Raw genomic sequence first — 23,615 nt, forward strand, 5'->3', positions numbered from 1 at the left:
CCCCTAAGAAGTCTTTGTTACCCTAGGATCCTCCCATGATCTTTTAACAATAAAGAAAATACAGGAAGAGCTTACACTAATGAGACCTGGAGGGGATTCTCTCTGATACACACACAGAGAGGGCGTCTGTTAGAAAGAGCCCCCAGACATAGTACAGGAGATGGTCAGAGACTGTAGACATGATACAAGAGATGGTCAGAGACTGCAATCATAGTACAGGAGATGGCCAGAGACTGCAGTCATAATACAGAAGATGGTCAGAGACTGCAGACATGTCACAAGAGACTGTCAGAGACTGCAGACATGGTACAGGAGTTGGTCAGAGACTGCAGACATACTACAGGAGATGGTCAGAGACTGCAGGCATGTTACAAGAGATGGTCAGAGACTGCAGACTTGTTACAAGTGATGGTCAGAGACTGCAGACATGTTACAAGAGATGGTCAGAGAATGCAGACATATTACAGGAGATGGTCAGGGACTGCAGACATACTACAGGAGATGGTCGGAGACTGGAGATATAATACAGGAGATGGTCAGAGTGCAGACTTACTACAGGAGATGGTCAGAGACGGCAGACATAATACAGGAGATGATCGGAGACAGCAGCCATAATATAAGAGATGGTCAGAGACTGCAGACATGATACAAGAGATGGTCAGAGACTGCAGACACAATATAGGAGATGGTCAGAGACTGCAGACATAATACAGGAGATGGTCAGAGACTGCAGACATGATACAAGAGATGGTCAGAGACTGCAGACACGTTACAAGAGATGGTCAGAGACTGCAGACATAGTACAGAAGATGGTCAGAGAATGCGGACATATTACAGGAGATGGTCAGAGACTGCAGACATACTACAGGAGACGGTCAGAGATGGCAGACATAATACAGAAGATGGTCAGACACTGCAGACATAATATAAGAGATGGTCAGAGACTGCAGACATGTTACAAGAGATGGTCAGAGACTGCAGACATCTTACAAGAGATGGTCAGAGACTGCAGTTCCTATGGACGTTAGTAGATAATGGCCGATCGGCCCTCTCACCTGACCCAGCGATACACCAACAACGGTTTCTCTGATCAGGAGTCTGCTCACTCTGAATTGCCCGTGGTGACTCCGCTCGGTAGCACCCAGATCTGTATTCTGGCAATGACTCCATTCCATGGCGCTAGGCTGTGTGGCTTTCCCTCTGGTGGCGCAGGGCAGCGGGGTTCTCTCTCTGATGGTGTTTCCTCAGTGCTGCCCTCTCCCTCTGGAGTCCTGGGTGTACTTCCCTGAAAGCTTTCCCGGACTCCTGGTGCTCTCTCTCTCCCATTCAGCTGAGCATGCTGTGTGGGCTTCAGTTTCTGTGTTACAGTGGGGCTGCCAGTCCTCGGGACTACATGTCCCACAATCCTCTTCTTTGCACCTATTTTTTTCTTCCCTGGCCGATATCAAGGTGGGGGAAGAAACATACTGTGTAACTCACTAGTACAGCAGCGCGTGCAAAGAGGAGAGGGAGTGGCTGTCACCCGGTGCGGTAAAACATGGTATCACCCCCCTCCACCAACTATAGTTGCCCCTCAATACAGACCCCCCTCCACTAAGTATAGACCCCCCACTAAGTATAAATCCCTCCCTCAGTACAGACCCCCATCAGTATTGACCCCCCAGGACAAAACACCCCCCTCTATCAGTATAGACCCCCCTCAGGACAAACCACCCCCCTCCATTAGTACAGAACCACCCCCCTCCATTAGTACAGACTCCCCAGAACAAACCACCCCCTACATTAGTACAGAACCCCCCTACATTAGTACAGATCCCCCAGGACAAACCACCCCCCTACATTAGTACAGATCCCCCAGGACAAACCACCCCCCTCCATTAGTACAGACCCCCCAGAACAAACCACCCCCCTCCATTAGTACAGACCCCCCAGGACAAACCACCCCCCCTCCATTAGTACAGACCCCCAGGACAAACCACCCCCTCCATTTGTACAGACCCCCCAGGACAAACCACCCCCTCCATTAGTACAGACCCCCAGGACAAACCACCCCCCTTCATTAGTACAGACCCCCCAGAACAAACCACCCCCCTCCATTAGTACAGACCCCCAGAACAAACCACCCCCTCTCCATTAGTACAGACCCCCCTAGAACAAACCACCCCCCCTTGAAAGCTTTCCTGGGCTCCTGCCGCTCTCTCTCTCCCATTCATTAGTACAGACCCCCCTCAGGACAAACCACCCCCCTCCATTAGTACAGAACCACCCCCCTCCATTAGTAAAGACCCCTCAGAACAAACCACCCCCTACATTAGTACAGAACCCCCCTACATTAGTACAGATCCCCCAGGACAAACCACCCCCCTCCATTAGTACAGACCCCCCAGAACAAACCACCCCCCTCCATTAGTACAGACCCCCCAGGACAAACCACCCCCCCTCCATTAGTATAGACCCCCCAGGACAAAACACCCCCCTCTATCAGTATAGACCCCCCTCAGGACAAACCACCCCCCTCCATTAGTACAGAACCACCCCCCTCCATTAGTACAGACCCCCCAGAACAAACCACCCCCTACATTAGTACAGAACCCCCCTACATTAGTACAGATCCCCCAGGACAAACCACCCCCCTCCATTAGTACAGACCCCCCAGAACAAACCACCCCCCTCCATTAGTACAGACCCCCCAGGACAAACCACCCCCCCCTCCATTAGTACAGACCCCCAGGACAAACCACCCCCTCCATTTGTACAGACCCCCCAGGACAAACCACCCCCTCCATTAGTACAGATCCCCAGGACAAACCACCCCCCTTCATTAGTACAGACCCCCCAGAACAAACCACCCCCCTCCATTAGTACAGACCCCCCGGATAAACCACCCCTCTACATTAGTACAGACCCCCAGAACAAACCACCCCCTCTCCATTAGTACAGACCCCCCTAGAACAAACCACCCCCCCTGAAAGCTTTCCTGGGCTCCTGCCGCTCTCTCTCTCCCATTCATTAGTACAGACCCCCCTCAGGACAAACCACCCCCCTCCATTAGTACAGAACCACCCCCCTCCATTAGTAAAGACCCCTCAGAACAAACCACCCTCCTACATTAGTACAGAACCCCCCTACATTAGTACAGACCTCCTGAACAAACGACCCCCCTCCATTAGTACAGACCTCCCCTCAGGACAAACCACCCCCCCTCCATTAGTACAGACCCCCCTCAGGACAAACCACCCCCTCCATTAGTACAGACCCCCCAAAACAAACCACCCCCTCCATTAGTACAGACCCCCAGAATAAACCACCCCCCCACATTAGTACAGAACCACCCCCACTCCATTAGTACAGACCCCCCTGAACAAACCACCCCCCACCATTAGTACAGACCCCCCTCAGGACAAACCACCCCCCTCTATTAGTACAGAACCACCCCCTCCATTAGTACAGACCCACCTCAGGACAAATCACCCCCTCCATTTGTAAAGAACCACCCCCCTCCATTAGTACAGACCCCCCAAAACAAACCACCCCCCTCCATTAGTACAGATCCCCCAGAACAAACCACCCCCCTCCATTAGTACAGACCCCCCAGAACAAACCACCCCCTCCATTAGTACAGACCCCCCAGGACAAACCACCCCCCCTCCATTAGTACAGACCCCCAGGACAAACCACCCCCTCCATTTGTACAGACCCCCCAGGACAAACCACCCCCTCCATTAGTACAGACCCCCAGGACAAACCACCCCCCTTCATTAGTACAGACCCCCCAGAACAAACCACCCCTCTCCATTAGTACAGACCCCCCGGATAAACCACCCCTCTACATTAGTACAGACCCCCAGAACAAACCACCCCCTCTCCATTAGTACAGACCCCCCTAGAACAAACCACCCCCCCTGAAAGCTTTCCCGGGCTCCTGCCGCTCTCTCTCTCCCATTCATTAGTACAGACCCACCTCAGGACAAACCACCCCCCTCCATTAGTACAGAACCACCCCCCTCCATTAGTAAAGACCCCTCAGAACAAACCACCCCCCTACATTAGTACAGAACCCCCCTACATTAGTACAGACCCCCTGAACAAACCACCCCCCTCCATTAGTACAGACCCCCCCTCAGGACAAACCACCCCCCCTCCATTAGTACAGACCCCCCTCAGGACAAACCACCCCCTCCATTAGTACAGACCCCCCAAAACAAACCACCCCCTCCATTAGTACAGACCCCCCAGAATAAACCACCTCCTCCACATTAGTACAGAACCACCCCCCTCCATTAGTACAGACCCCCCAGAATAAACCACCCCCCCCACATTAGTACAGAACCACCCCCTCCATTAGTACAGACCCCCCTGAACAAACCACCCCCCTCCATTAGTACAGACCCCCCTCAGGACAAACCACCCCCCTCCATTAGTACAGAACCACCCCCTCCATTAGTACAGACCCACCTCAGGGCAAACCACCCCCCTCCATTTGTAAAGAACCACCCCCCTCCATTTGTACAGACCCCCCCAAAACAAACCACCCCCCTCCATTAGTACAGACCCCCCAGGACAAACCACCCCCCTCCATTAGTACAGACCCCCCAGAACAAACCACCCCCCTCCATTAGTACAGACCCCCAGGACAAACCACCCCCCCTCCATTAGTACAGACCCCCCTCAGGACAAATCACCCCCTCCATTAGTACAGACCCCCCAAAACAAACCACACCCTCCATTAGTACAGACCCCCCAGAATAAACCACCTCCCCCACATTAGTACAGAACCACCCCCCTCCATTAGTACAGACCCCCCAGAATAAACCACCCGCCACATTAGTACAGAACCACCCCCCTCCATTAGTACAGACCCCCCTGAACAAACCACCCCCCTCCATTAGTACAGACCCCCCTCAGGACAAACCACCCCCCTCCATTAGTACAGACCCACCTCAAGACAAACCACCCCCCTCCATTTGTAAAGAACCACCCCCCTCCATTAGTACAGACCCCCCCAAAACAAACCACCCCCCCTCCATTAGTACAGACCCCCCAGGACAAACCACCCCCCTCAATTAGTACAGACCCCCCAGAACAAACCACCCCCCTCCATTAGTACAGACCCCCAGGACAAACCACCCCCCTCCATTAGTACAGACCCCCAGGACAAACCACCCCCTCCATTTGTACAGACCCCCCAGAACAAACCACCCCCTCCATTAGTACAGACCCCCAGGACAAACCCCCCTCCATTAGTACAGACCCCCAGAACAAACCACCCCCTCCATTGGTACAGACCCCCCCGGACAAACCACCCCCCCTCCATTAGTACAGACCCCCCAGGACAAACCACCCCCTTCATTAGTACAGACCCTCAGAACAAACCACCCCCCTCCATTAGTACAGACCCCCCTGGACAAACCAGCCCCCTCCATTAGTACAACCCCCCCGGAACTAACCACCCCCCTCCATTAGTACAGACCGCCAGTACAAACCACCCCCCCTCCATTAGTATAGACCCCAGGACAAACCACCCCCCTTCATTAGTACAGACCCCCCAGAACAAACCACCCCCCTCCATTAGTACAGACCCCCCGGACAAACCACCCCCCTACATTAGTACAGACCCCCAGAACAAACCACCCCCTCTCCATTAGTACAGACCCCCCCAGAACAAACCACCCCCCCTGAAAGCTTTCCCGGGCTCCTGGCGCTCAGTGGGGCTGCCAGTCCTCGGGACTACATGACCCACAATCCTCTTCTTTGCACCTATTTTTTTCTTCCCTGGCCGATATCAAGGCGGGGGAAGAAACATAATGCGCAACTCACTAGTGCAGCAGCGCGCGCAAAGAGGAGAGGGAGTGGGCTGTCACCCGGGCTGTCACCAACTATAGTTGCCCCTCAATACAGACCCCCCCTCCACTAAGTATAGACCCCCCACTAAGTATAATCCCCTCCCTCAGTACAGACCCCCATCAGTATAGACCCCCCAGGACAAAACACCCCCCTCTATCAGTATAGACCCCCCTCAGGACAAACCAACCCCCCTCCATTAGTACAGACCCCCCTCAGGACAAACCACCCCCCTCCATTAGTACAAAACCACCCCCCTCCATTAGTACAGACCCCCCAGAACAAACCACCCCCCTACATTAGTACAGAACCCCCCTACATTAGTACAGACCCCCTGAACAAACCACCCCCCTCCATTAGTACAGACCACCCTCAGGCCACCCCCCCTCCATTAGTACAGACCCCCCTCAGGACAAACCACCCCCTCCATTAGTACAGACCCCCAAAACAAACCACCCCCCTCCATTAGTACAGACCCCCCAGAATAAACCACCCCCCACATTAGTACAGAACCACCCCCCTCCATTAGTACAGACCCCCCTGAACAAACCACCCCCCTCCATTAGTACAGACCCCCTCAGGACAAACCACCCCCTCCATTAGTACAGAACCACCCCCTCCATTAGTACAGACCCACCTCAGGACAAACCACCCCCCTCCATTCGTAAAGAACCACCCCCCTCCATTAGTATAGACCCCCCCAAAACAAACCACCCCCCTCCATTAGTACAGACCCCCCAGGACAAACCACCCCCCTCCATTAGTACAGACCCCACAGAACAAACCACCCCCCTCCATTAGTACAGACCCCCCCAGGACAAACCACCCCCCCTCCATTAGTACAGACCCCCAGGACAAACCACCCCCTCCATTTGTACAGACCCCCCAGGACAAACCACCCCCTCCATTAGTACAGACCCCCAGGACAAACCCCCCTCCATTAGTACAGACCCCCAGAACAAACCACCCCCCTCCATTAGTACAGACCCCCAGGACAAACCACCCCCCTTCATTAGTACAGACCCTCAGAACAAACCACCCCCTCCATTAGTACAGACCCCCCTGGACAAACCACCCCCCTCCATTAGTACAAACCCCCGGAACAAACCACCCCCCTCTATTAGTACAGACCCCCAGTACAAACCACACCCCCTCCATTAGTATAGACCCCCAGGACAAACCACCCCCCTTCATTAGTACAGACCCCCCAGAACAAACCACCCCCCTCCATTAGTACAGACCCCCCGGACAAACCACCCCCCTACATTAGTACAGACCCCAGAACAAACCACCCCCTCTCCATTAGTACAGACCCCCCTAGAACAAACCACCCCCCTCCATTAGTACAGACCCCCCAGAACAAACCACCCCCTCTATTAGTACAGACCCCCCAGGACAAACCACCCCCCCTCCATTAGTACAGACCCCCAGGACAAACCACCCCCTCCATTTGTACAGACCCCCAAGGACAAACCACCCCCTCCATTAGTACAGACCCCCAGGACAAACCCCCCTCCATTAGTACAGACCCCCAGAACAAACCACCCCCTCCATTAGTACAGACCCCCCCGGACAAACCACCCCCCTCCATTAGTACAGACCCCCCAGGACAAACTACCCCCCTTCATTAGTACAGACCCTCAGAACAAACCACCCGCCTCCATTAGTACAGACCCCCCTGGACAAACCACCCCCCTCCATTAGTACAAACCCCTGGAACAAACCACCCCCCTCCATTAGTACAGACCCCCAGTACAAACCACCCCCCCTCCATTAGTATAGACCACAGGACAAACCACCCCCCTTCATTAGTACAGAACCCCCAGAACAAACCACCCCCCTCCATTAGTACAGACCCCCCGGACAAACCACCCCCCTACATTAGTACAGACCCCAGAACAAACCACCCCCTCTCCATTAGTACAGACCCCCTAGAACAAACCACCCCCCCTCCATTAGTACAGATCCCCCCAGAACAAACCACCCCCCTCCATTAGTACAGACCCCCCAGGGCAAACCACCCCCTTTCCATTAGTATAGACCCCCCCAGGACAAACCCCCCCTCCATTATTATAGACCCCCAGGACAAACCTCCCCCCTCCATTAGTATAGACCCCCGACAAACCACCCCACCCCTCTATCAAGCTAATTAAAAAACACCCAGGCAGCAGCTGGAGAGGAGAGGACAGTGTGCAGCCGCACTGCCCGGGTGGAGAACAGAGCGTGTCAGGCTTGGGCAGCAGGTGGGAGTTACACACAGGAGGAGGAGAACTGGAACACATCAGGCACGGACCGCCCCTCCAGTGACGTCACTGAGTGGCTGGTCTCTCTGCACACAGAGACACAGCTGCTCCAATCTCCAGCTGTTTCCGCTCTCCTCCTCTGACAGGAGGAGGGAGGGGGGATGGGCTTCAGGAAGAAACACAGCGGCGGCGGCGATGACCGGTGGAGAGAGCCACCTACGGACAAGGAGAGGAGGAGGAGAAGGGAGGGGAGCACTCTGGCGCTTCAGTGCCCCCACCTCTGTGGCGCCCGGGTGCACTGCACCCCGTGCACCCTGCCCAGGATCAGCCCTGAGTGTGCCACCCTTTGGGCTCCTTCTGCTAATCTCGTGTTAGTAGAAGTTTGGTGAGAGACGATTCACGCTTTTCAGACTCGTGCTTATTTCCGATAGTTTTACTGCTGTTCAGTTTGTGCTTGTGTGTTTGTATCTGGTTTTCAGTGCGTGTAGTCAGTTTGTATCTGTTTCTCAGTGCCTTGCTGTTCTTCAGTGCGTTCGGTTAGTCGTTCTGACCAGCCAACCGTTTTGATGCCATGTTGTGGTTACGTACTCATCGTAGAGTTCATGCTGTGCTGGGGCTTGGTGTTGGGGTTCTTACTTTGACCCAAGCCCAGTCCATGAACAGGGCGGGGAGGAATTCATGGACCAAGAATTGATTACTCCAGCATTCTCTCATATGCCTCTGCTGCGTGAGATCCAGGAGAATAACCCTGATGATTTCAGGAATTTTCTCCGAATGACGGACCCCATTTTTCACAGTTTGTTGGCTTTGCTCACCCCTTATATTAGCAGGCAGGACACCTGCATGCGGCAAGCCATCACTCCCGAGCAGAGGCTAGTCACCACCTTGTGGTACTTGGCGACGGGGAGAAGCCTACAGGACCACACGTTCTTTACAGGCATCTCCCCCCAGGCTCTGGGGATCATTATTCCAGAGACCTGTTATGCCATCATTGAGGTCCTGCAGAAGGACTATATTAGGGTAAGTTTTATCCTTTAACATCACATTATATGTATTTAATGTATGCTAATGTTTTGTATTTCTTTCATCATTCCATAATTACCCTGATTGTAATATGCTGTGAATGTCCCCTTTGTCCTCATGCATGCTTGAATCTTTTAATGCTCCTTTTTTGGCCTACATTCATATTTGCCTTCGCTAACCTCCCCGGCATTCTATCCTGGGCCCATACACACCTAGCCTAGTCACTTAGACAATGTATTTTGTCAGCTCCATTGTATTGCTTTACCCTAAACACCCCCTATAATGTGTAAAAATGTTATTGTTGTCCTTCAATTCATGCAGAGTGTCAGAGGCTTTTTTTGGGCTCACAAACTCATTTAGAATCCCCCCCCAAAAAAATGTTAACAATGGCCCAGCAGAGGGGTTGAGGAATCTGATAAGTGGATCTTATTTTTTTGTCTTTAAATACGCATTAAAATCAATGTTATACTGATTTTGGCCAAGAATGTTTGTGTCTAGTCTGCTTGCAATGTTTATGTGCAAAAATACTATTTCTTTTTTTCTGTTTGGACTCCACAGTTTCCTTCAACGCCACAGGAATGGCAGACTGTGGCATCCCACTTTGCCCATCGTTGGGACTTTCCCAAATGCGGAGGGGCAATAGATGGGAAGCACGTCCACATTGTCCCACCACCCCATTCGGGGTCATACTATAACTATAAGGGGTTTCATAGTATCGGGTTGATGGCTGTGGTGTTGGCGACATACGAGTTTATCCATGTGGACGTGGGGAAGAATGACCAGATGTCGGATGGTGGAGTCTTTGCCCAGACCGAGTTATACGGACGTCTCCAGAGCGGTGGCTTGGGATTGCTACCTGTGGAAGAGAACGTCAAAGGACTTCCGTTTGTTTTTATTGTTGATGAAGCATTTGGTCTGGCCAATCACGTGATAAAGCCATTCCCCCAGAGGACCCTCACCCCGGAGAAGAGGGTTTTTAATTACTGGCTGGCCAGAGCCTGAAGAGTCATGGAGAATACCTTTGGGATAATGGACAGCCGGTTCCGCCTATTTCTAACGGCAATCAACCTGGCGGAGTACAAATTGAACCACATTGTTTTATGCTGCTGCATCCTACACAACTTTTTAAAAAGAAATGCTCCAAATTATATAGCCTAAATTGGGCCTGAGGCCGAACTTCGGGAACCAACACTGACGGCCCTGAAAGCTGTCCGTCCTGGCTTGCCCCCCCAAAGCGCCCGTAAAGTGCGTGAAAAATATGTGGAATATTTTACGGGTAGGGGGACCATTTCTATGCCAGCTAATTTGTAAATATTTTTTAAATAAACAAAAAATTGATATGATAAAATCTTGATTTGGATTTACTGTTTGTGTTTGTTTTATCTGTCTCCTAGTGCACTTGTAGTGCCAAGTGGTTTTCACGTTATTTAAATAACAGCCATTGTCACCGTAAACACCAACTTAATACAAAAAGTGTTATTAAGTATTGAAAGAAGAAGCCACACATTGTTGAGTAGAAAGCCTTTTACACCATGCACATTCACATGTGCGTTTTATAAAACATTTGGCAGTAAATAAAAACACATCTTTTTTTTTCAAAGTTTTACCTTGAAATTTTTGAAAAAATACAGAAACAGACATGTTTCCAAACATAACATACACAATTCTGGAACTTACAAAGTTCAACATTGCAAAAAAAAAGGCAATACAAGATATTTTATAGTGTGAAATAGGTCTTGAACTTGCCTTCATCAGATGGGGTGAAGTCACCCCTGTAAAAGCCACATTTAGAAGTTGCACACAAATTGTGAGTCAAAATGGGGATTGGATAGGCGGCGGATGGAACGCACGCCATGATTGTTGGTATTATTTGCGGTCCAGACAGCCTCCACTTCCGCTGTCTGGACCGCAAATAATACCAACAAACATGGCGTGCGTTCCATCCGCCGCCTATGGGCATTACAGTGCTCCTCTTAGGTAAGACATCCTCTGAGTCAAATGACTGTCTACATTGTGCGGTGTTGTTTTAGGGAGGAGGGGACTCGCCCCCTCGCATGGCAGAATGGATGTGGTTCTTGCTGGGTCAGGTACGAATGCCAGTGTGTTGGCCTTTGCTGGTGTTGGTTTCTCTGTTTTGCTTTTTGGTGCTTTCCGCATGCAGGCCGTTGTGCACCATCTCCCCACACAATTTGCTCTTGCATGTGGCCGTAGGTGTGGGGTTTGTGATTGGGGCCTGCTCGGTGGTCTGTGGCCGTTGTAGTGTCACATCATGTGTGGATCTATCATTATCATTGTTACTGGGCTTGTGGGTTGGTTTGGCTGCAGGGGCTTGTTTATATTGGCTCCTTTGGGTGCATGCGTGTACTTGTGTGCTGTGTATGGGTGTCCCCTAAGCATTCCTATATGTGGGCGTGTGTATATGCGTGCACAGGTGGTTTCCAAGGTGCTGTGCCAAGGTCCGCCTTTGGACCGCCCACCTACATGGGAGGGGCACCAGAGTCAGTTCAATTTGTGCCTCCTTGATGAGCACATATATTTAAGTAGCTGTAAGAGATAAACGCTGTAAGGCTCTGAAGAGGGTGTTCCCTTCGAAACGCATTAGCCAGCAGCGGTGTGTACGTCCTCTTCATAGGATTTGGAGACTGCTACCAGTGGACAGACTGTCACAAGTCTAAGACTATCTGAAGCGTGATTCTCATCTACCTTTGTGAGTAGTGTTATTACATGTTCTTTTAAATAAACTTGTTAAAGGATAATGCACAAGGCCGGTGCGCCCTCTCTTTTCTGTTTTCTAGTTTGAGTATTGGCCCTGAAGTGGAGGGATAACCAAGATGTATACAGTGCCTTGGATACCAAGATAAAATGCCTTGAAAAAATGTTCCTATCTCTTGAAATTTTTCATATTTTGTCATGTTACAACCAAAAACGTAAATGTTTTTTATTGGGCTTTTATGTGATAGACCAACACAAAGTGGCACATAATTGTGAAGTGGAAGGAAAATGATAAATGGTTTTCAAATTTTTTTACAAATAAATATGTGAAAAGTATGGCGTGCATTTGTATTCAGCCCCCTGAGTCAATACTTTGTAGAACCACCTTTCGCTGCAATTACAGCTGCAAGTCTTTTGGGAGACTCTCCAGCTTTGCACATCTATAAAGAGTGACATTTTTGCCCATTCTTCTTTGCAAAATAGCTCAAGCTCTGTCAGATTGGATGGAGAGCGTCTGTGAATAGCATTTTTTAAGTCTTGCCACAGATTCTCAATTGGATTTAGGTCTGGACTTTGCTTCAATCTAAACCATTCCAAAGTAGCACTGGTAAGGGTCATTGTCCTGCTGGAGGGTGAACCTCCGCCCCAAGTCTTTTGCAGACTGTAACAGGTTTTTTTCTAAGATTGACCTCTATTTGGCTCCATCCATCTTCCCATCAACTCTGACCAGCTTCCCTGTCCTTGCTGAAGAAAAGCATCCTCACAACATGATTCTGCCACCACCATGTTTCACGGTAGAGATGGTGTGTTTTAGGGTGATGCGCAGTGTTAGTTTTCCACCACACATAGCATTTTGCTTTTAGGCCAAAAAGTTCAATTTTGGTCTCATCTGACCAGAGCACCTTCTTCCACATGTTTGCTGTGTCCCCCACATGGCTTCTTGCAAAGTGCAAATGGGATTTATTATGGCTTTCTTTCAACAATGGCTTTCTTCTTGCCACTCTTCCATAAAGGCCAAATTTGTGGAGTGCATTACTAATAGTTGTCCCGTGGACAGATTCTCCCACCTGAGCTGTGGATCTCTGCAGCTCCTCCAGAGTTACCATGGCTGCTTCTCTGATTAATGCTCTCCTTGCCTGGTCTGACAGTTTAGGTGGATGGCCATGTCTTGGTAGGTTTGCAGTTGTGCGCTTTCCATTTTCAGATTATGGATTGAACAGTGCTCCGTGAGATGCTCAAAGCTTTGGATATTTATTTATAACCTAACCCTGCTTTAAATGTCTCCACAACTTTATCCCTGACCTGTCTGGTTATCTGGTGTGTGTCTTGGCCTTCATGATGCTGTTTGTTCACTAAGGTTCTCTAACAAACCTCTGAGGGCTTCTAGCAGCTGTAATTACACTGAGAATAAATTACACACAGGTGGACTCTATTTACTAATTAAGGCAATTGGTTCCACTAGATTTTAGTTAGAGGGGGCTGAATACAAATGCAAGCAACATGTTTCAGATATTTATTTGTAAAAAAATTGGAAAATCATTTATCATTTTTCTTCCACTTCACAATTATCTCCCACTTTGTGTTGGTCTATCACATAAAATCCCAATAACATACAATTACTTTTTTGGTTGTAACATGACAAAATGTGGAAAATTTCAAGGGGTATGAATACTTTTTCAAGGCACTGTATGTCCTATCCTCCATCCACAATGACAACTCGGTGGAAATCCACAGAGGGGACGGTGCAGTCCAAAAGTATGCATGCATAAATGATTACAATTGGTTTATGAGAAGTGTGGTGGTAATGTAAAACTCATCTGTTCTGCAAACCAGTGTCAGTGTTGAAGCCAATTGGGAGACATCTCTGTTGACTGGTGCTGGTTTCAAATGGAAAAGCTATGCTTTGCTTGGTATTTGAGCAACTTGTTGCTATGCCTAAGCTGAGCCCCATGCTTCCAGTTTCTGCCAATGCCTCATGTGTTTCCCATACTACCAGTGAACTCTACACTCCTGTGCTTCTAGTGACCTTTGCACTCCTGTGCTTCTAGTGACCTTTGAACTCCTGTGCCTCCAGTGACCCTTGCACTCCTTTCCCTCCAGTGAAATCTGTGTTTCTGTGCTTCTAGTGTTCTAGTGACACCTGCAACTGCTGTGTCCTCCAATGAGGAGGAGGGAATAGATGAGACTGAGCTGCCACCATCACCAAGATGCACAAACAGCACCATCAGTTTGCTCCATTGGGCATTCTTCTCAGTTGCCAGTAAACTGACCCAGTGGGCTGTGAAAGAAATGTGATGGATGGCATTCTTCAAAAAAAAAAAAGGGGAGGATTTGAAAGCATTTTTTCTGCTCTGCTATTTACAATGTAGCTCAGACATATTTTAATACAAAAAATAGTGTAGCACCCCTTAAATATACAAATCACTCTTATTAGGATCGCATGTCCCTTTACATACAATTCAAATACATAAAAAGTGCAATCAACTCCCGAAGCGCAATGTGCTATAAACCATAAAATAAATAAAATACATGGTCCCTTTAAAAACCCTTCATGTAGCTGTCCAATATACAGTCAATAAAAAAACTGTTGTCCTTCACACTTTCTAAACTGGTATTAAAGGTTTGGCTTATAATTTAAAAAAAAAGCCGCACAACAATGTGAACTCAACCTACAGGCTCATTTATGTATTTACAGTGTGTTAATACACACACATGTACCATCACTTTATTTAAAATTCATATAATATATAACGCACTTATATTTTGCCCAATTAAAAGCGCTCGTCGTAGTGTGCAGCATCGCCAGATAATATTTCTGGTATGATTCCCTCATGAGTATTGTCCCATGAACTTTCTCAAAATTAGCTGAGGAGTATTGTAAATCTTGCTCTAATTGTCAAATAAATGTATGCCAACCACATTTCCTCTGGTGCTTTTGTCCTTAACTGAGGTACCCTTTGAAAGAATTTCTTGGTCACTGCCAAAGTCTCAAGGGGGCACCAGGACATATTGGATGTCCTTGACTATGCCATCCTGTATTATCCAGATGCAATCCCTCTCAGACATAAATCCTTTCATATTATAGTGAAAGAGCTATTCCACGTGTTTTCCATATACAGTATGTATTCTAAGAAAATTTTCACAGATCAAGAGACCCTTTTAATGTCAAAATTAACCAAACAGCCATGTCAGTTGTTGAAAATGACTCACATACACACCTTTAGTTATCACTCCCAAACCAATAGGCCAGTAGAATGGTTCAAAAGAACCCTAAAAATTTCTAAAAAAGTGTTTAATAAACATGTTAAGGACCGGGAGCTTCTGTTACTGTTAGATTCTGTTAGCCCAAGACACAAGGGAGGAAGAGGCCACACATTACAAAATTGTAAATCTGACACATTGCTGAAATGCAGGATAGGATAGTGACTTTCTTTGCCGTAATTCAGGATCATATGCAGAAAGCACAGCAGGTGCACTGCTAAAATCAGAGCCCTTAAAGGGGTTGTAAAGTTATTTTTTTTTTTTTTTTTAAATAACAAACATGTTATACTTACCTTCACTGTGCAGCTCGTTCTGCACAGAGTGGCCCCGAACCTGGTCTTCTGGGGTCCCTCGGCGGCTGTTTCAGCTCCTCCCCGCAAGCATTTACCACCTTCATGCGAGCTCCCTCGCACGGTGGTGAGTGCTTGCGGGCGCGCTCCCGTGATACAGCCGGCGGCTATAGCCGCTCGCTGTATCACTCGGCCCCGCCCCCGGCGCGCCGCGTCATCGGATGTGATTGACAGCAGCGCGAGCCAATGGCTGCGCTGCTTTCAATCCATCCACTGCAGCCAATCAGCGACCAGGCTGAGCTGCAATGAAGCTGACGAGGACGAGGAGTGAAGATTCGAGGCGTCAGGTAAGTAAAACGGGGGGCCTGGGGGCGGCGGTACTGTCAAAAGTTTTTTCACCTTGATGCATAGAATGCATTAAGGTGAAAAAATTTTTACCTTTACAACCCCTTTAACCTGGGAGACAGAGTCCTAATTTTGGGCAAAGATTTCTGGCAATGTAACAAGGCCCTGTGAGATCAGATTTTAACTACCAGCCTGGATACTAACTGTCTGCTAATCACATTCAGGAGATGAGAGACTTCTTGAAGTAAAATTAAGTATTTTCTGAAATTCCTGGCCAAGTAATGTCATTGATCACTACATTTTGACTTGGCCTCACGTCAAAGTAAAGTTAAAACCTTATCCGGTACCCAAAGTTTAAAGAAAAGCAATTTTGGAAAAGAAACAAAAATTGTTAGCTATTGGTTTATAGAGGAAACTAAAAGTAAGTGTCCAAGTCCTATAGTGCTCATCTCTAAGCTAGATGGCAACCCTAATTTCTTCAAAAACTAAATGAAATATTTAAACTTTGATATGCCAAGCTCTGGATGGATGAGTCAATAAAAAGTTTTGATCTTTTACCACCCTCAATCTTACTAAAGGGCCTTTGCAGGTTCCTTTAACAGACAGGGTAAAATAAACTACCGTATTTATTGGCATATAACACGCACAGGTGTATAACATGCACCTTTGTTTTAGGAGGGAAGTTTCAGGAAAAAAACTAAAATTTTGAATAAAGAACTTTGAAGCAAAATAAGGGTCAGTGCCCATCAGTGCAGCCTCACCATTGCCCATCTGCAGCCTGATCAATGCCAATCTGCAGCCTCACCATTGCCATCAATGCAGCCTGATCAATGCCCATATGCAGCCTCACCATTGTCATGAATGCAGCCTGATCAGTGCCCATCTGCAGCCTCATCTCAGATTACTGCTGCCTCGAAGGGGACGGGGGGGGGGGGGAGCGTCATCAGATTACGAACAGCGAGAATCTCCTGTTTACTCGGTGGCCTCTTTAATACAAAGTCCTGCCTACTGGATGGGCTTCTATGATAGACAGAACACTGGTCCAATGCCAGCGCAGGAGACGGGACTTCCTATTACGGAGGCCGCTGAGTAAACAGGAGATTCTCGCAGTATGTAATCTACTGGCTCTCGTCCCGCCCCCCTCCCTGTTCACTTCTAGGCAGCCCAAATTGCAGTATCATCGTATAACATGCACACACTATTTGCACCCGATTTTCAGGGTGAAAAAGTGCGTGTTATACGCCAATAAATACAGTTATTATTTTGGGACACCAAATTGGCTGGTCCTCCCATGTGGCTTATATGGGGCCTTAGCATTATTCTAAAGAATGATGGTCTGCATTTGTAAGCCCCAAAAAGCATATGTTTTTACATATCTATACAATGTAATTTTCAGTCTTTTTTACCATATTTTTTTTAAAGATTTTCAAATTTTTTTGCAAATACAGAGACTCAGTTTCTGACAAATACAGAAAAAGCTACAACAATCATATTTACATGAAACCTTTCCAAGAGATGAAACCATGCCTGGTAGGTGCAAAATATTGGAGATATGGCAAAACCAAACACTGGGGGTGTTAGTAAGCGGGTTAGTAAGCTGGATTTTTTTCTTGCCATTCTGTGTAATGGAACAAAGACATCAGTTGCTCTGTCTCAGTACTACGAGTACCCTTTTGTGTACTTCCTTTTCAATGGGTAGGTAAGCTCCCCATCACAAAAGGATTTCAAGGTGTCTTTCCTCAGAATAGTGAAAACCTCTTGTAAATCTTGTAAACCAATTAAGTCTTTATATGCAGATAGGTTTGAGATAGCAGTGGAAATTTCTGCTGACATGATATCTGCATTCAGGGTCTCCACAACTCCAAGGAAATATTTGGAAGTAGATTAGTACAAGGCTTGGAGCATATATGTCCCAGGTAACCCAATTATCCTCAAATGGCTGTTCCTGGAGGGATTTTCCAAATCATACACTTTATCTTGGAGGAGTTTAGAGCTTTTATCTAGCTCAGTAATAAATTCCTGTTTGTAAAAAAGCATCTGCAGAAAGGAGATATTCTGCTTTAACTCCTGAATAGCATAGGCCTGTGAGTGGAGGTCCTCCTTTACATTTTCCAGTCTCTGCTGCCACAGTCTCTACAATTTTGTCATATTACCCCTCCCATTTTGGGAGAGCTTGCAGGCTTTGTGGACCTGGAGAGACCCAAGAACTCGACTGGAGTGACTGGGTTTTCATTTTCATCAGGAATCAGTCCATATCAGCTGTGGGGTACTGGTGCAGTGCACTGCATATTTAAAGGACAGATGTCAGGACTGTGAGAGTGCTGTCCTACTGCTGCTGCTTCATAAGTCCTGGAACTGGAAATCTCATCAATTGTAGTCCTAACTAGAATTTCCACCTACAGAAGGTTCTGACAGTTTTTGATTCCATTCATAAGGGCAGGTTAACAGCAAACCTGAATAAAGTTCCAATAGGTCTGGAAGAAGAAGCCTGGTATTTAGGCTACAGCATTGGTCAGGGGGCATACAGCCTCTAATGAACAAGTTTTAAGCCATTAAAGTTGACACAAACCAGTGTAAAAAAGAAAGCTAATCCATCATGATAAAACACAATGAAGAAGCAGAGAGAGCTGAGGGCAATACTGTGTCAAGGACTGGTGTTAATCACCCCCAACTTTAATTAAGCATCTTTGTTTGTACAGATATCTCTGATGTTGGCCTGGGAGCAGTCTTATCCCAGAAAATTAATAGGTAAAAACATCTAGTAGCATACCTCATCTGGAAACAAAGTTCTGCAGAGAATAACTATTTTATAGTGGAAAAGGAGCATCTGGTTCTAAAGTAGGAGTCATTGAGTTATTACCTTTTGGACAGACAGTTACAATTGATTACAGACCAGTCTCTGATACAACAGATGGCTCAGAACAAAGGGAAGAATGCAAGGGTCACAAGTTCACAAGTTGATTTCTGGTTCTGTACACTTTATGTACATCCCTGTGTCTCTCTGCAGTGAGCCTGCTGCTGAGTGAAAAGATGGACGTGTATACAGTGTGTGTGTGTGTGTGTATATATATATATAAAATACAATGTACAATAGGTTTAACATATGTTATATTCATTGACGCAGAACTGCTATAAAAACCCATAGTGTAAAATGCCATAAATGCAAACAAACATTAAGCTTTTCACTATTGTACACTAATGTGTCATTTTGTCATTTATGTGCTAGGTACAAGCAGTATCAATTTAAAGAGTACTAGAGCAATTTTTCAGTTGCTTCAGGCACATCAATACATAATTTCAGCTCACTGCAGACTAAAATATCTTGGTTCTGGATAAATGCAAGTTTTTTTTTTTTTTGGTTCCGATGAGTAATGCCGCGTACACACGAGCAGACTTCTCGTCGGACTGAACTCCGAAGGACTTTTCTATGGAGTTCCAACGAAACAGACTTGCCTACACACGATCACACCAAAGTCCAATCGTTTTGAACGTGATGACGTACGACCGGCCTAGAAAAGGAAGTTCCTTAGCCAGTAGCCAATAGCTGCCCTTGCGTCATTTTTGGTCCGTCGGACTAGCATACAGACAAGATTTGAAACTTGTTCTATTTCTAAGGTTTGTCAGATTTTTCGACAGAAAAGTTCAGATGAAGCCCACACACGATCGAATTGTCCGACCGATTCGTTCCATCGGACCTTTGATGCCGAAAAGTTCAGTCGTGTGTACACGGCATTAGAGTGATAGTTTCCAACGCAGAAGTAATTTTAAACTAACTGCCAGGGGGTAACACAAGCTGTGTAATTAAACTAGTGAGTAAAAAATAGACTTGATGGGATAGCTAGCCAAAAGCATCAGACTTGCTTTGATAATGCCCACAACACAACCGTTTGTGAAAAGGTGCTGGTTTCAACATAGAATAAGTACTTATTTTATTGTATTTAGACTTTTTACACTGCTGGAAACAATAGTCTGGTAAATACCAGAGTAACTCAAAGCAACTTATGCCGCGTACACACGAGCGGAATTCTTGTCAGACTGAACTCCGAAGGACTTTTCAACTGAGTTCCGATGGAGTTCCAATTGTTAGGGGCAACTTTTAAACAAGTTGCTTTAAAGGGGTTGTAAAGTTATTTTTTTTTTTTTTTTTAAAATAACAAACATGTTATACTTACCTTCACTGTGCAGCTCGTTCTGCACAGAGTGGCCCCGAACCTGGTCTTCTGGGGTCCCTCGGCGGCTGTTTCAGCTCCTCCCCGCAAGCATTTACCACCTTCATGCGAGCTCCCTCGCACGGTGGTGAGTGCTTGCGGGCGCGCTCCCGTGATACAGCCGGCGGCTATAGCCGCTCGCTGTATCACTCGGCCCCGCCCCCCGGCGCGCCGCGTCATCGGATGTGATTGACAGCAGCGCGAGCCAATGGCTGCGCTGCTTTCAATCCATCCACTGCAGCCAATCAGCGACCAGGCTGAGCTGCAATGAAGCTGACAAGGACGAGGAGCGAAGATTCGAGGCGTCAGGTAAGTAAAACGGGGGGCCTGGGGGCGGCGGTACTGTCAAAAGTTTTTTCACCTTAATGCATAGAATGCATTAAGGTGAAAAAATTTTTACCTTTACAACCCCTTTAAGTTTATATTGCTTTGTCAAATTATTGCTTCTATAAGAAACATGACACGGAGTCAGGTATGTCTGTATCACAGTTCTGAGCCTGAGAGAACTGCACCCTTTACTTCTTTTATAAGCAGCTCTACAAGCAGTAATCTTATCGGCATTACCAAATGAGGTTAAGGTACAAAGAGTTTCTTATCAGCGAACATGTAATGATTATTCAGTAGTTCCAAATTCCATCTAGATACAGATTGATACGTACAAAAAAAGAGAAAAGAGCACAAACAATTTAAATAGAACAATTGATACGTACGCAGGTAAGAAAAAGCAGAAACAATTAAAGTGGAACTCTAAGTCATTATTTCAACCCTATCAATTTCCCCCTTTGACATCATCCTCTCCCTCCCCCTGGGTCCTCATGAATAAGTTCTAGTCAGTTTTTCCCCAGAGTCCTTTCCCTGACCGCGAGTTGTCAGAGGGGTAGAACCCATCCCCCTAGGTATTACCAACATCTTAAAATTCAAGAAGAGGAGTTTTATAGGAGTAGGGTGATATCAATACACATTTATCAGTATACCCTGTCTATTCTCCTAATTTTCCTATTTATTTTCCTGTATACACATATATTTGTGATTGTAAGTGATATTAATATTAGAATAATAATTACCATTGGACTTAACAACCAGTGAAAGATATTGGTTGCTGTAGAAGACATTCCACTAAATATATCCCACCAATGTGGTGCAGTATCCTGTTGTATCTGTGAGGAAAGATGTACTAGTCTACCTTTGTCAATAATCATTTGCTACTTTAGGATCATCTATAGCCCATTCGAAAGTTGTTGTTTCCTCTACTTCAAGTACATTAATACCAGGAGTCCATGCATATATTTGTAAAACAACAATCTTCAACAAAAAAATATGTAAGTAGATATTTCATCATGTTGTTTTCTCGGGTTGTTTCTTGAAATGTGATGCGTGTATCCAGGTAGGTTTTCCTTCCAGCTTTACTGAGGTGGCTGTGGTCAAGAGTACTTGGTAAGGACCTTCAAACCTGGGTTCCAATGTTTTTCTGGTGTGTTTCTTTACATATACATAATCCCCTGGTAGCAGCGTATGTGTACCTGTTATTGAATTAGGATCTGGAAGAGAAGAATACACACTCTTGTGGATCTTAGTTAGACGTTGTTGTAATTGTATCACATATGCAGTCAAACTATCACATTGCAATTGCATACTCTGTGGAAAGTATAAACCTAATCTAGGTGCATTCCCAAAAAGTATTTCGTATGGGGATAATCCTGTTTTTCCTGTTGGAGTGTACCTTATAGAGAATAAAGCCAGAGGCAGGCATTCTGGCCAAGGCTTGTTTAACTCTTGCATGGCTTTTTGTATTTTTAGCTTTATTGTCCCATTTACTCTCTCCACTGATCCTGAACTCTGTGGGTGGTAAGGGGTGTGAAAACTTTGTTGAACCCCTAACATGGTCATCACATTCTGCATGATTTCTCCTGTAAAGTGTGTCCCCCTATCTGATTCTATGGTTTCAGGAAGACCAAACCTAGGTATTAACTCAGTGATCAGTTTCTTAGCTGTGGCTTTAGCTGTAGCTGATTTTACTGGATAACTTTCGGGCCAACCTGAGAATAAATCGATACACATGGGGACAAATTCAAAGGGGCCACTCTTAGGCACTTGTATGTAATCAATTTGCAGTCTCTGGAAGGGGTATTGGGCCCGGACCTGGTGTTTTCCTGGGGTTTTTACTCTCTGTCCTGGGTTATTCAGGAGACAGATTTGGCAGGCTGCACAGTAGTTTCTTGCAGTGCTACTGAATCCAGGGGCGAGCCATCCTTGGTTCACAATCCTATACATGGAATTGGAACTGACGTGTGTGGGTAGGTGAACTGCCGCTGCCATCGCTGGGTACAGAGAGGCAGGTAGGCATATTTTGCCTCCTTCCCTCCATACATTGTCAAGGTCTGGTGTTGCTCCCATCCTGACCCACTTATCTTTCTCGCTCTCCCCTGCTTGCTCCTGTAATTTACTCAGCTGCTGCCATGTTGGTTCTGGGATACTCACCTCTACTGCTGCTAAGGTCTCAGGGCTTCCTTCCCCTAGAGCTGCCTGTTTTGCAGTCAAATCTGCAAATGCATTTCCTTTTGCCTCAATTGTTTTTGCGCTCGTGTGTGCCGCTATCTTCATAATGGCTACTCGTTTAACCTTTTGAAGATTGTTCAGGACTCTCTTAATCCCTTCTCCATGTTTTACAGGTGTACCTGCTGCTGTCAGATAACCTCTAGCCCTCCATATGTGGCCATAATCGTGCGCTACACCATAAGCGTAGGCAGAGTCAGTGTAAATATTTCCCTCTCATCCTTTTAAGTATTCTAAGGCTTGTTCTAAAGCTTTTAATTCTGCTTCCTGTGCTGACATGTGGGCTGGTAAGGCCTGTGCTTCAATTACCTGCATATCAGTCACTACAGCATACCCTGTGTGATATTTACCTTTGTCATCAGCAAACCTGCTGCCATCTATATACAAGGTGTACTCAGCGTTTAAAATTGGTGTATCTGTAACATGTGGGAATCCCATTGTCTCCTGTTCCATGAGCTGAAAACAATCGTGCTCATTTACTTCCTTAAACAAAAGAGTGTCAGTGTCCTCGTTTCCTTTCTCACTAGTACTATTAGCACTATCATTCCCCCTTGCCAAATCTGGTGACTGAAGAGGCAAAAAGGTGGCCAAATTTAAAGTTGTACAGCGCTGAAAAGTGATATTTGGAGGTAAGCTTAAGTACACTGTAACCTTAATTGCCTAGCCATTGAAATGTGTTTGGGCTGAACTTGAGACAAGATTGCATGTATGTCATGTGTGGTATGCACTACAACTGGATTATCTAGAACAATTTCTGATGACTTATCTATGATAATTGACACTGCAGCTACCGCCCGTACACAGGACGGTGAACCTCTAGATACTGGATCTAATGCTGCTGAAAAGTAAGCGACTGGTCTTTGTTTTACATGTGCCTGTGTCAGAACACCTGTGGCGTGTCCAGTGATCTCAGCAATGTACAGATTAAATATCTTAGTATAATCTAAAGTGATAAACGACTCATATGCTACTTCTGTAAGCATATACGGTACAATTTTCAAACAATCGTATAATGGCTGCATCAAAGCGCTAGCATGTGGTATCCACTGTCTACAATATGACACGATACCTAAAAACATACGCAATTGTTTGAAATTCCGTGGGGGTAACATTCCCTTTATCACTTGAACCCTCTCCTC

General features: G+C 46.7%; 1 protein-coding gene across 3 annotated transcripts in view; it reads right to left on the reverse strand.

Annotated features, from left to right (window-relative positions):
- LOC141103379 (potassium channel subfamily T member 2) overlaps positions 1-23,615 on the reverse strand; it is a 2,416,326-nt gene that overhangs the window by 1,580,303 nt on the left and 812,408 nt on the right. The window lies entirely within an intron of this gene.

The sequence above is a fragment of the Aquarana catesbeiana genome, linkage group LG07, assembly GCF_042186555.1.
Source record: "Aquarana catesbeiana isolate 2022-GZ linkage group LG07, ASM4218655v1, whole genome shotgun sequence".
NCBI lineage: Eukaryota > Metazoa > Chordata > Amphibia > Anura > Ranidae > Aquarana > Aquarana catesbeiana.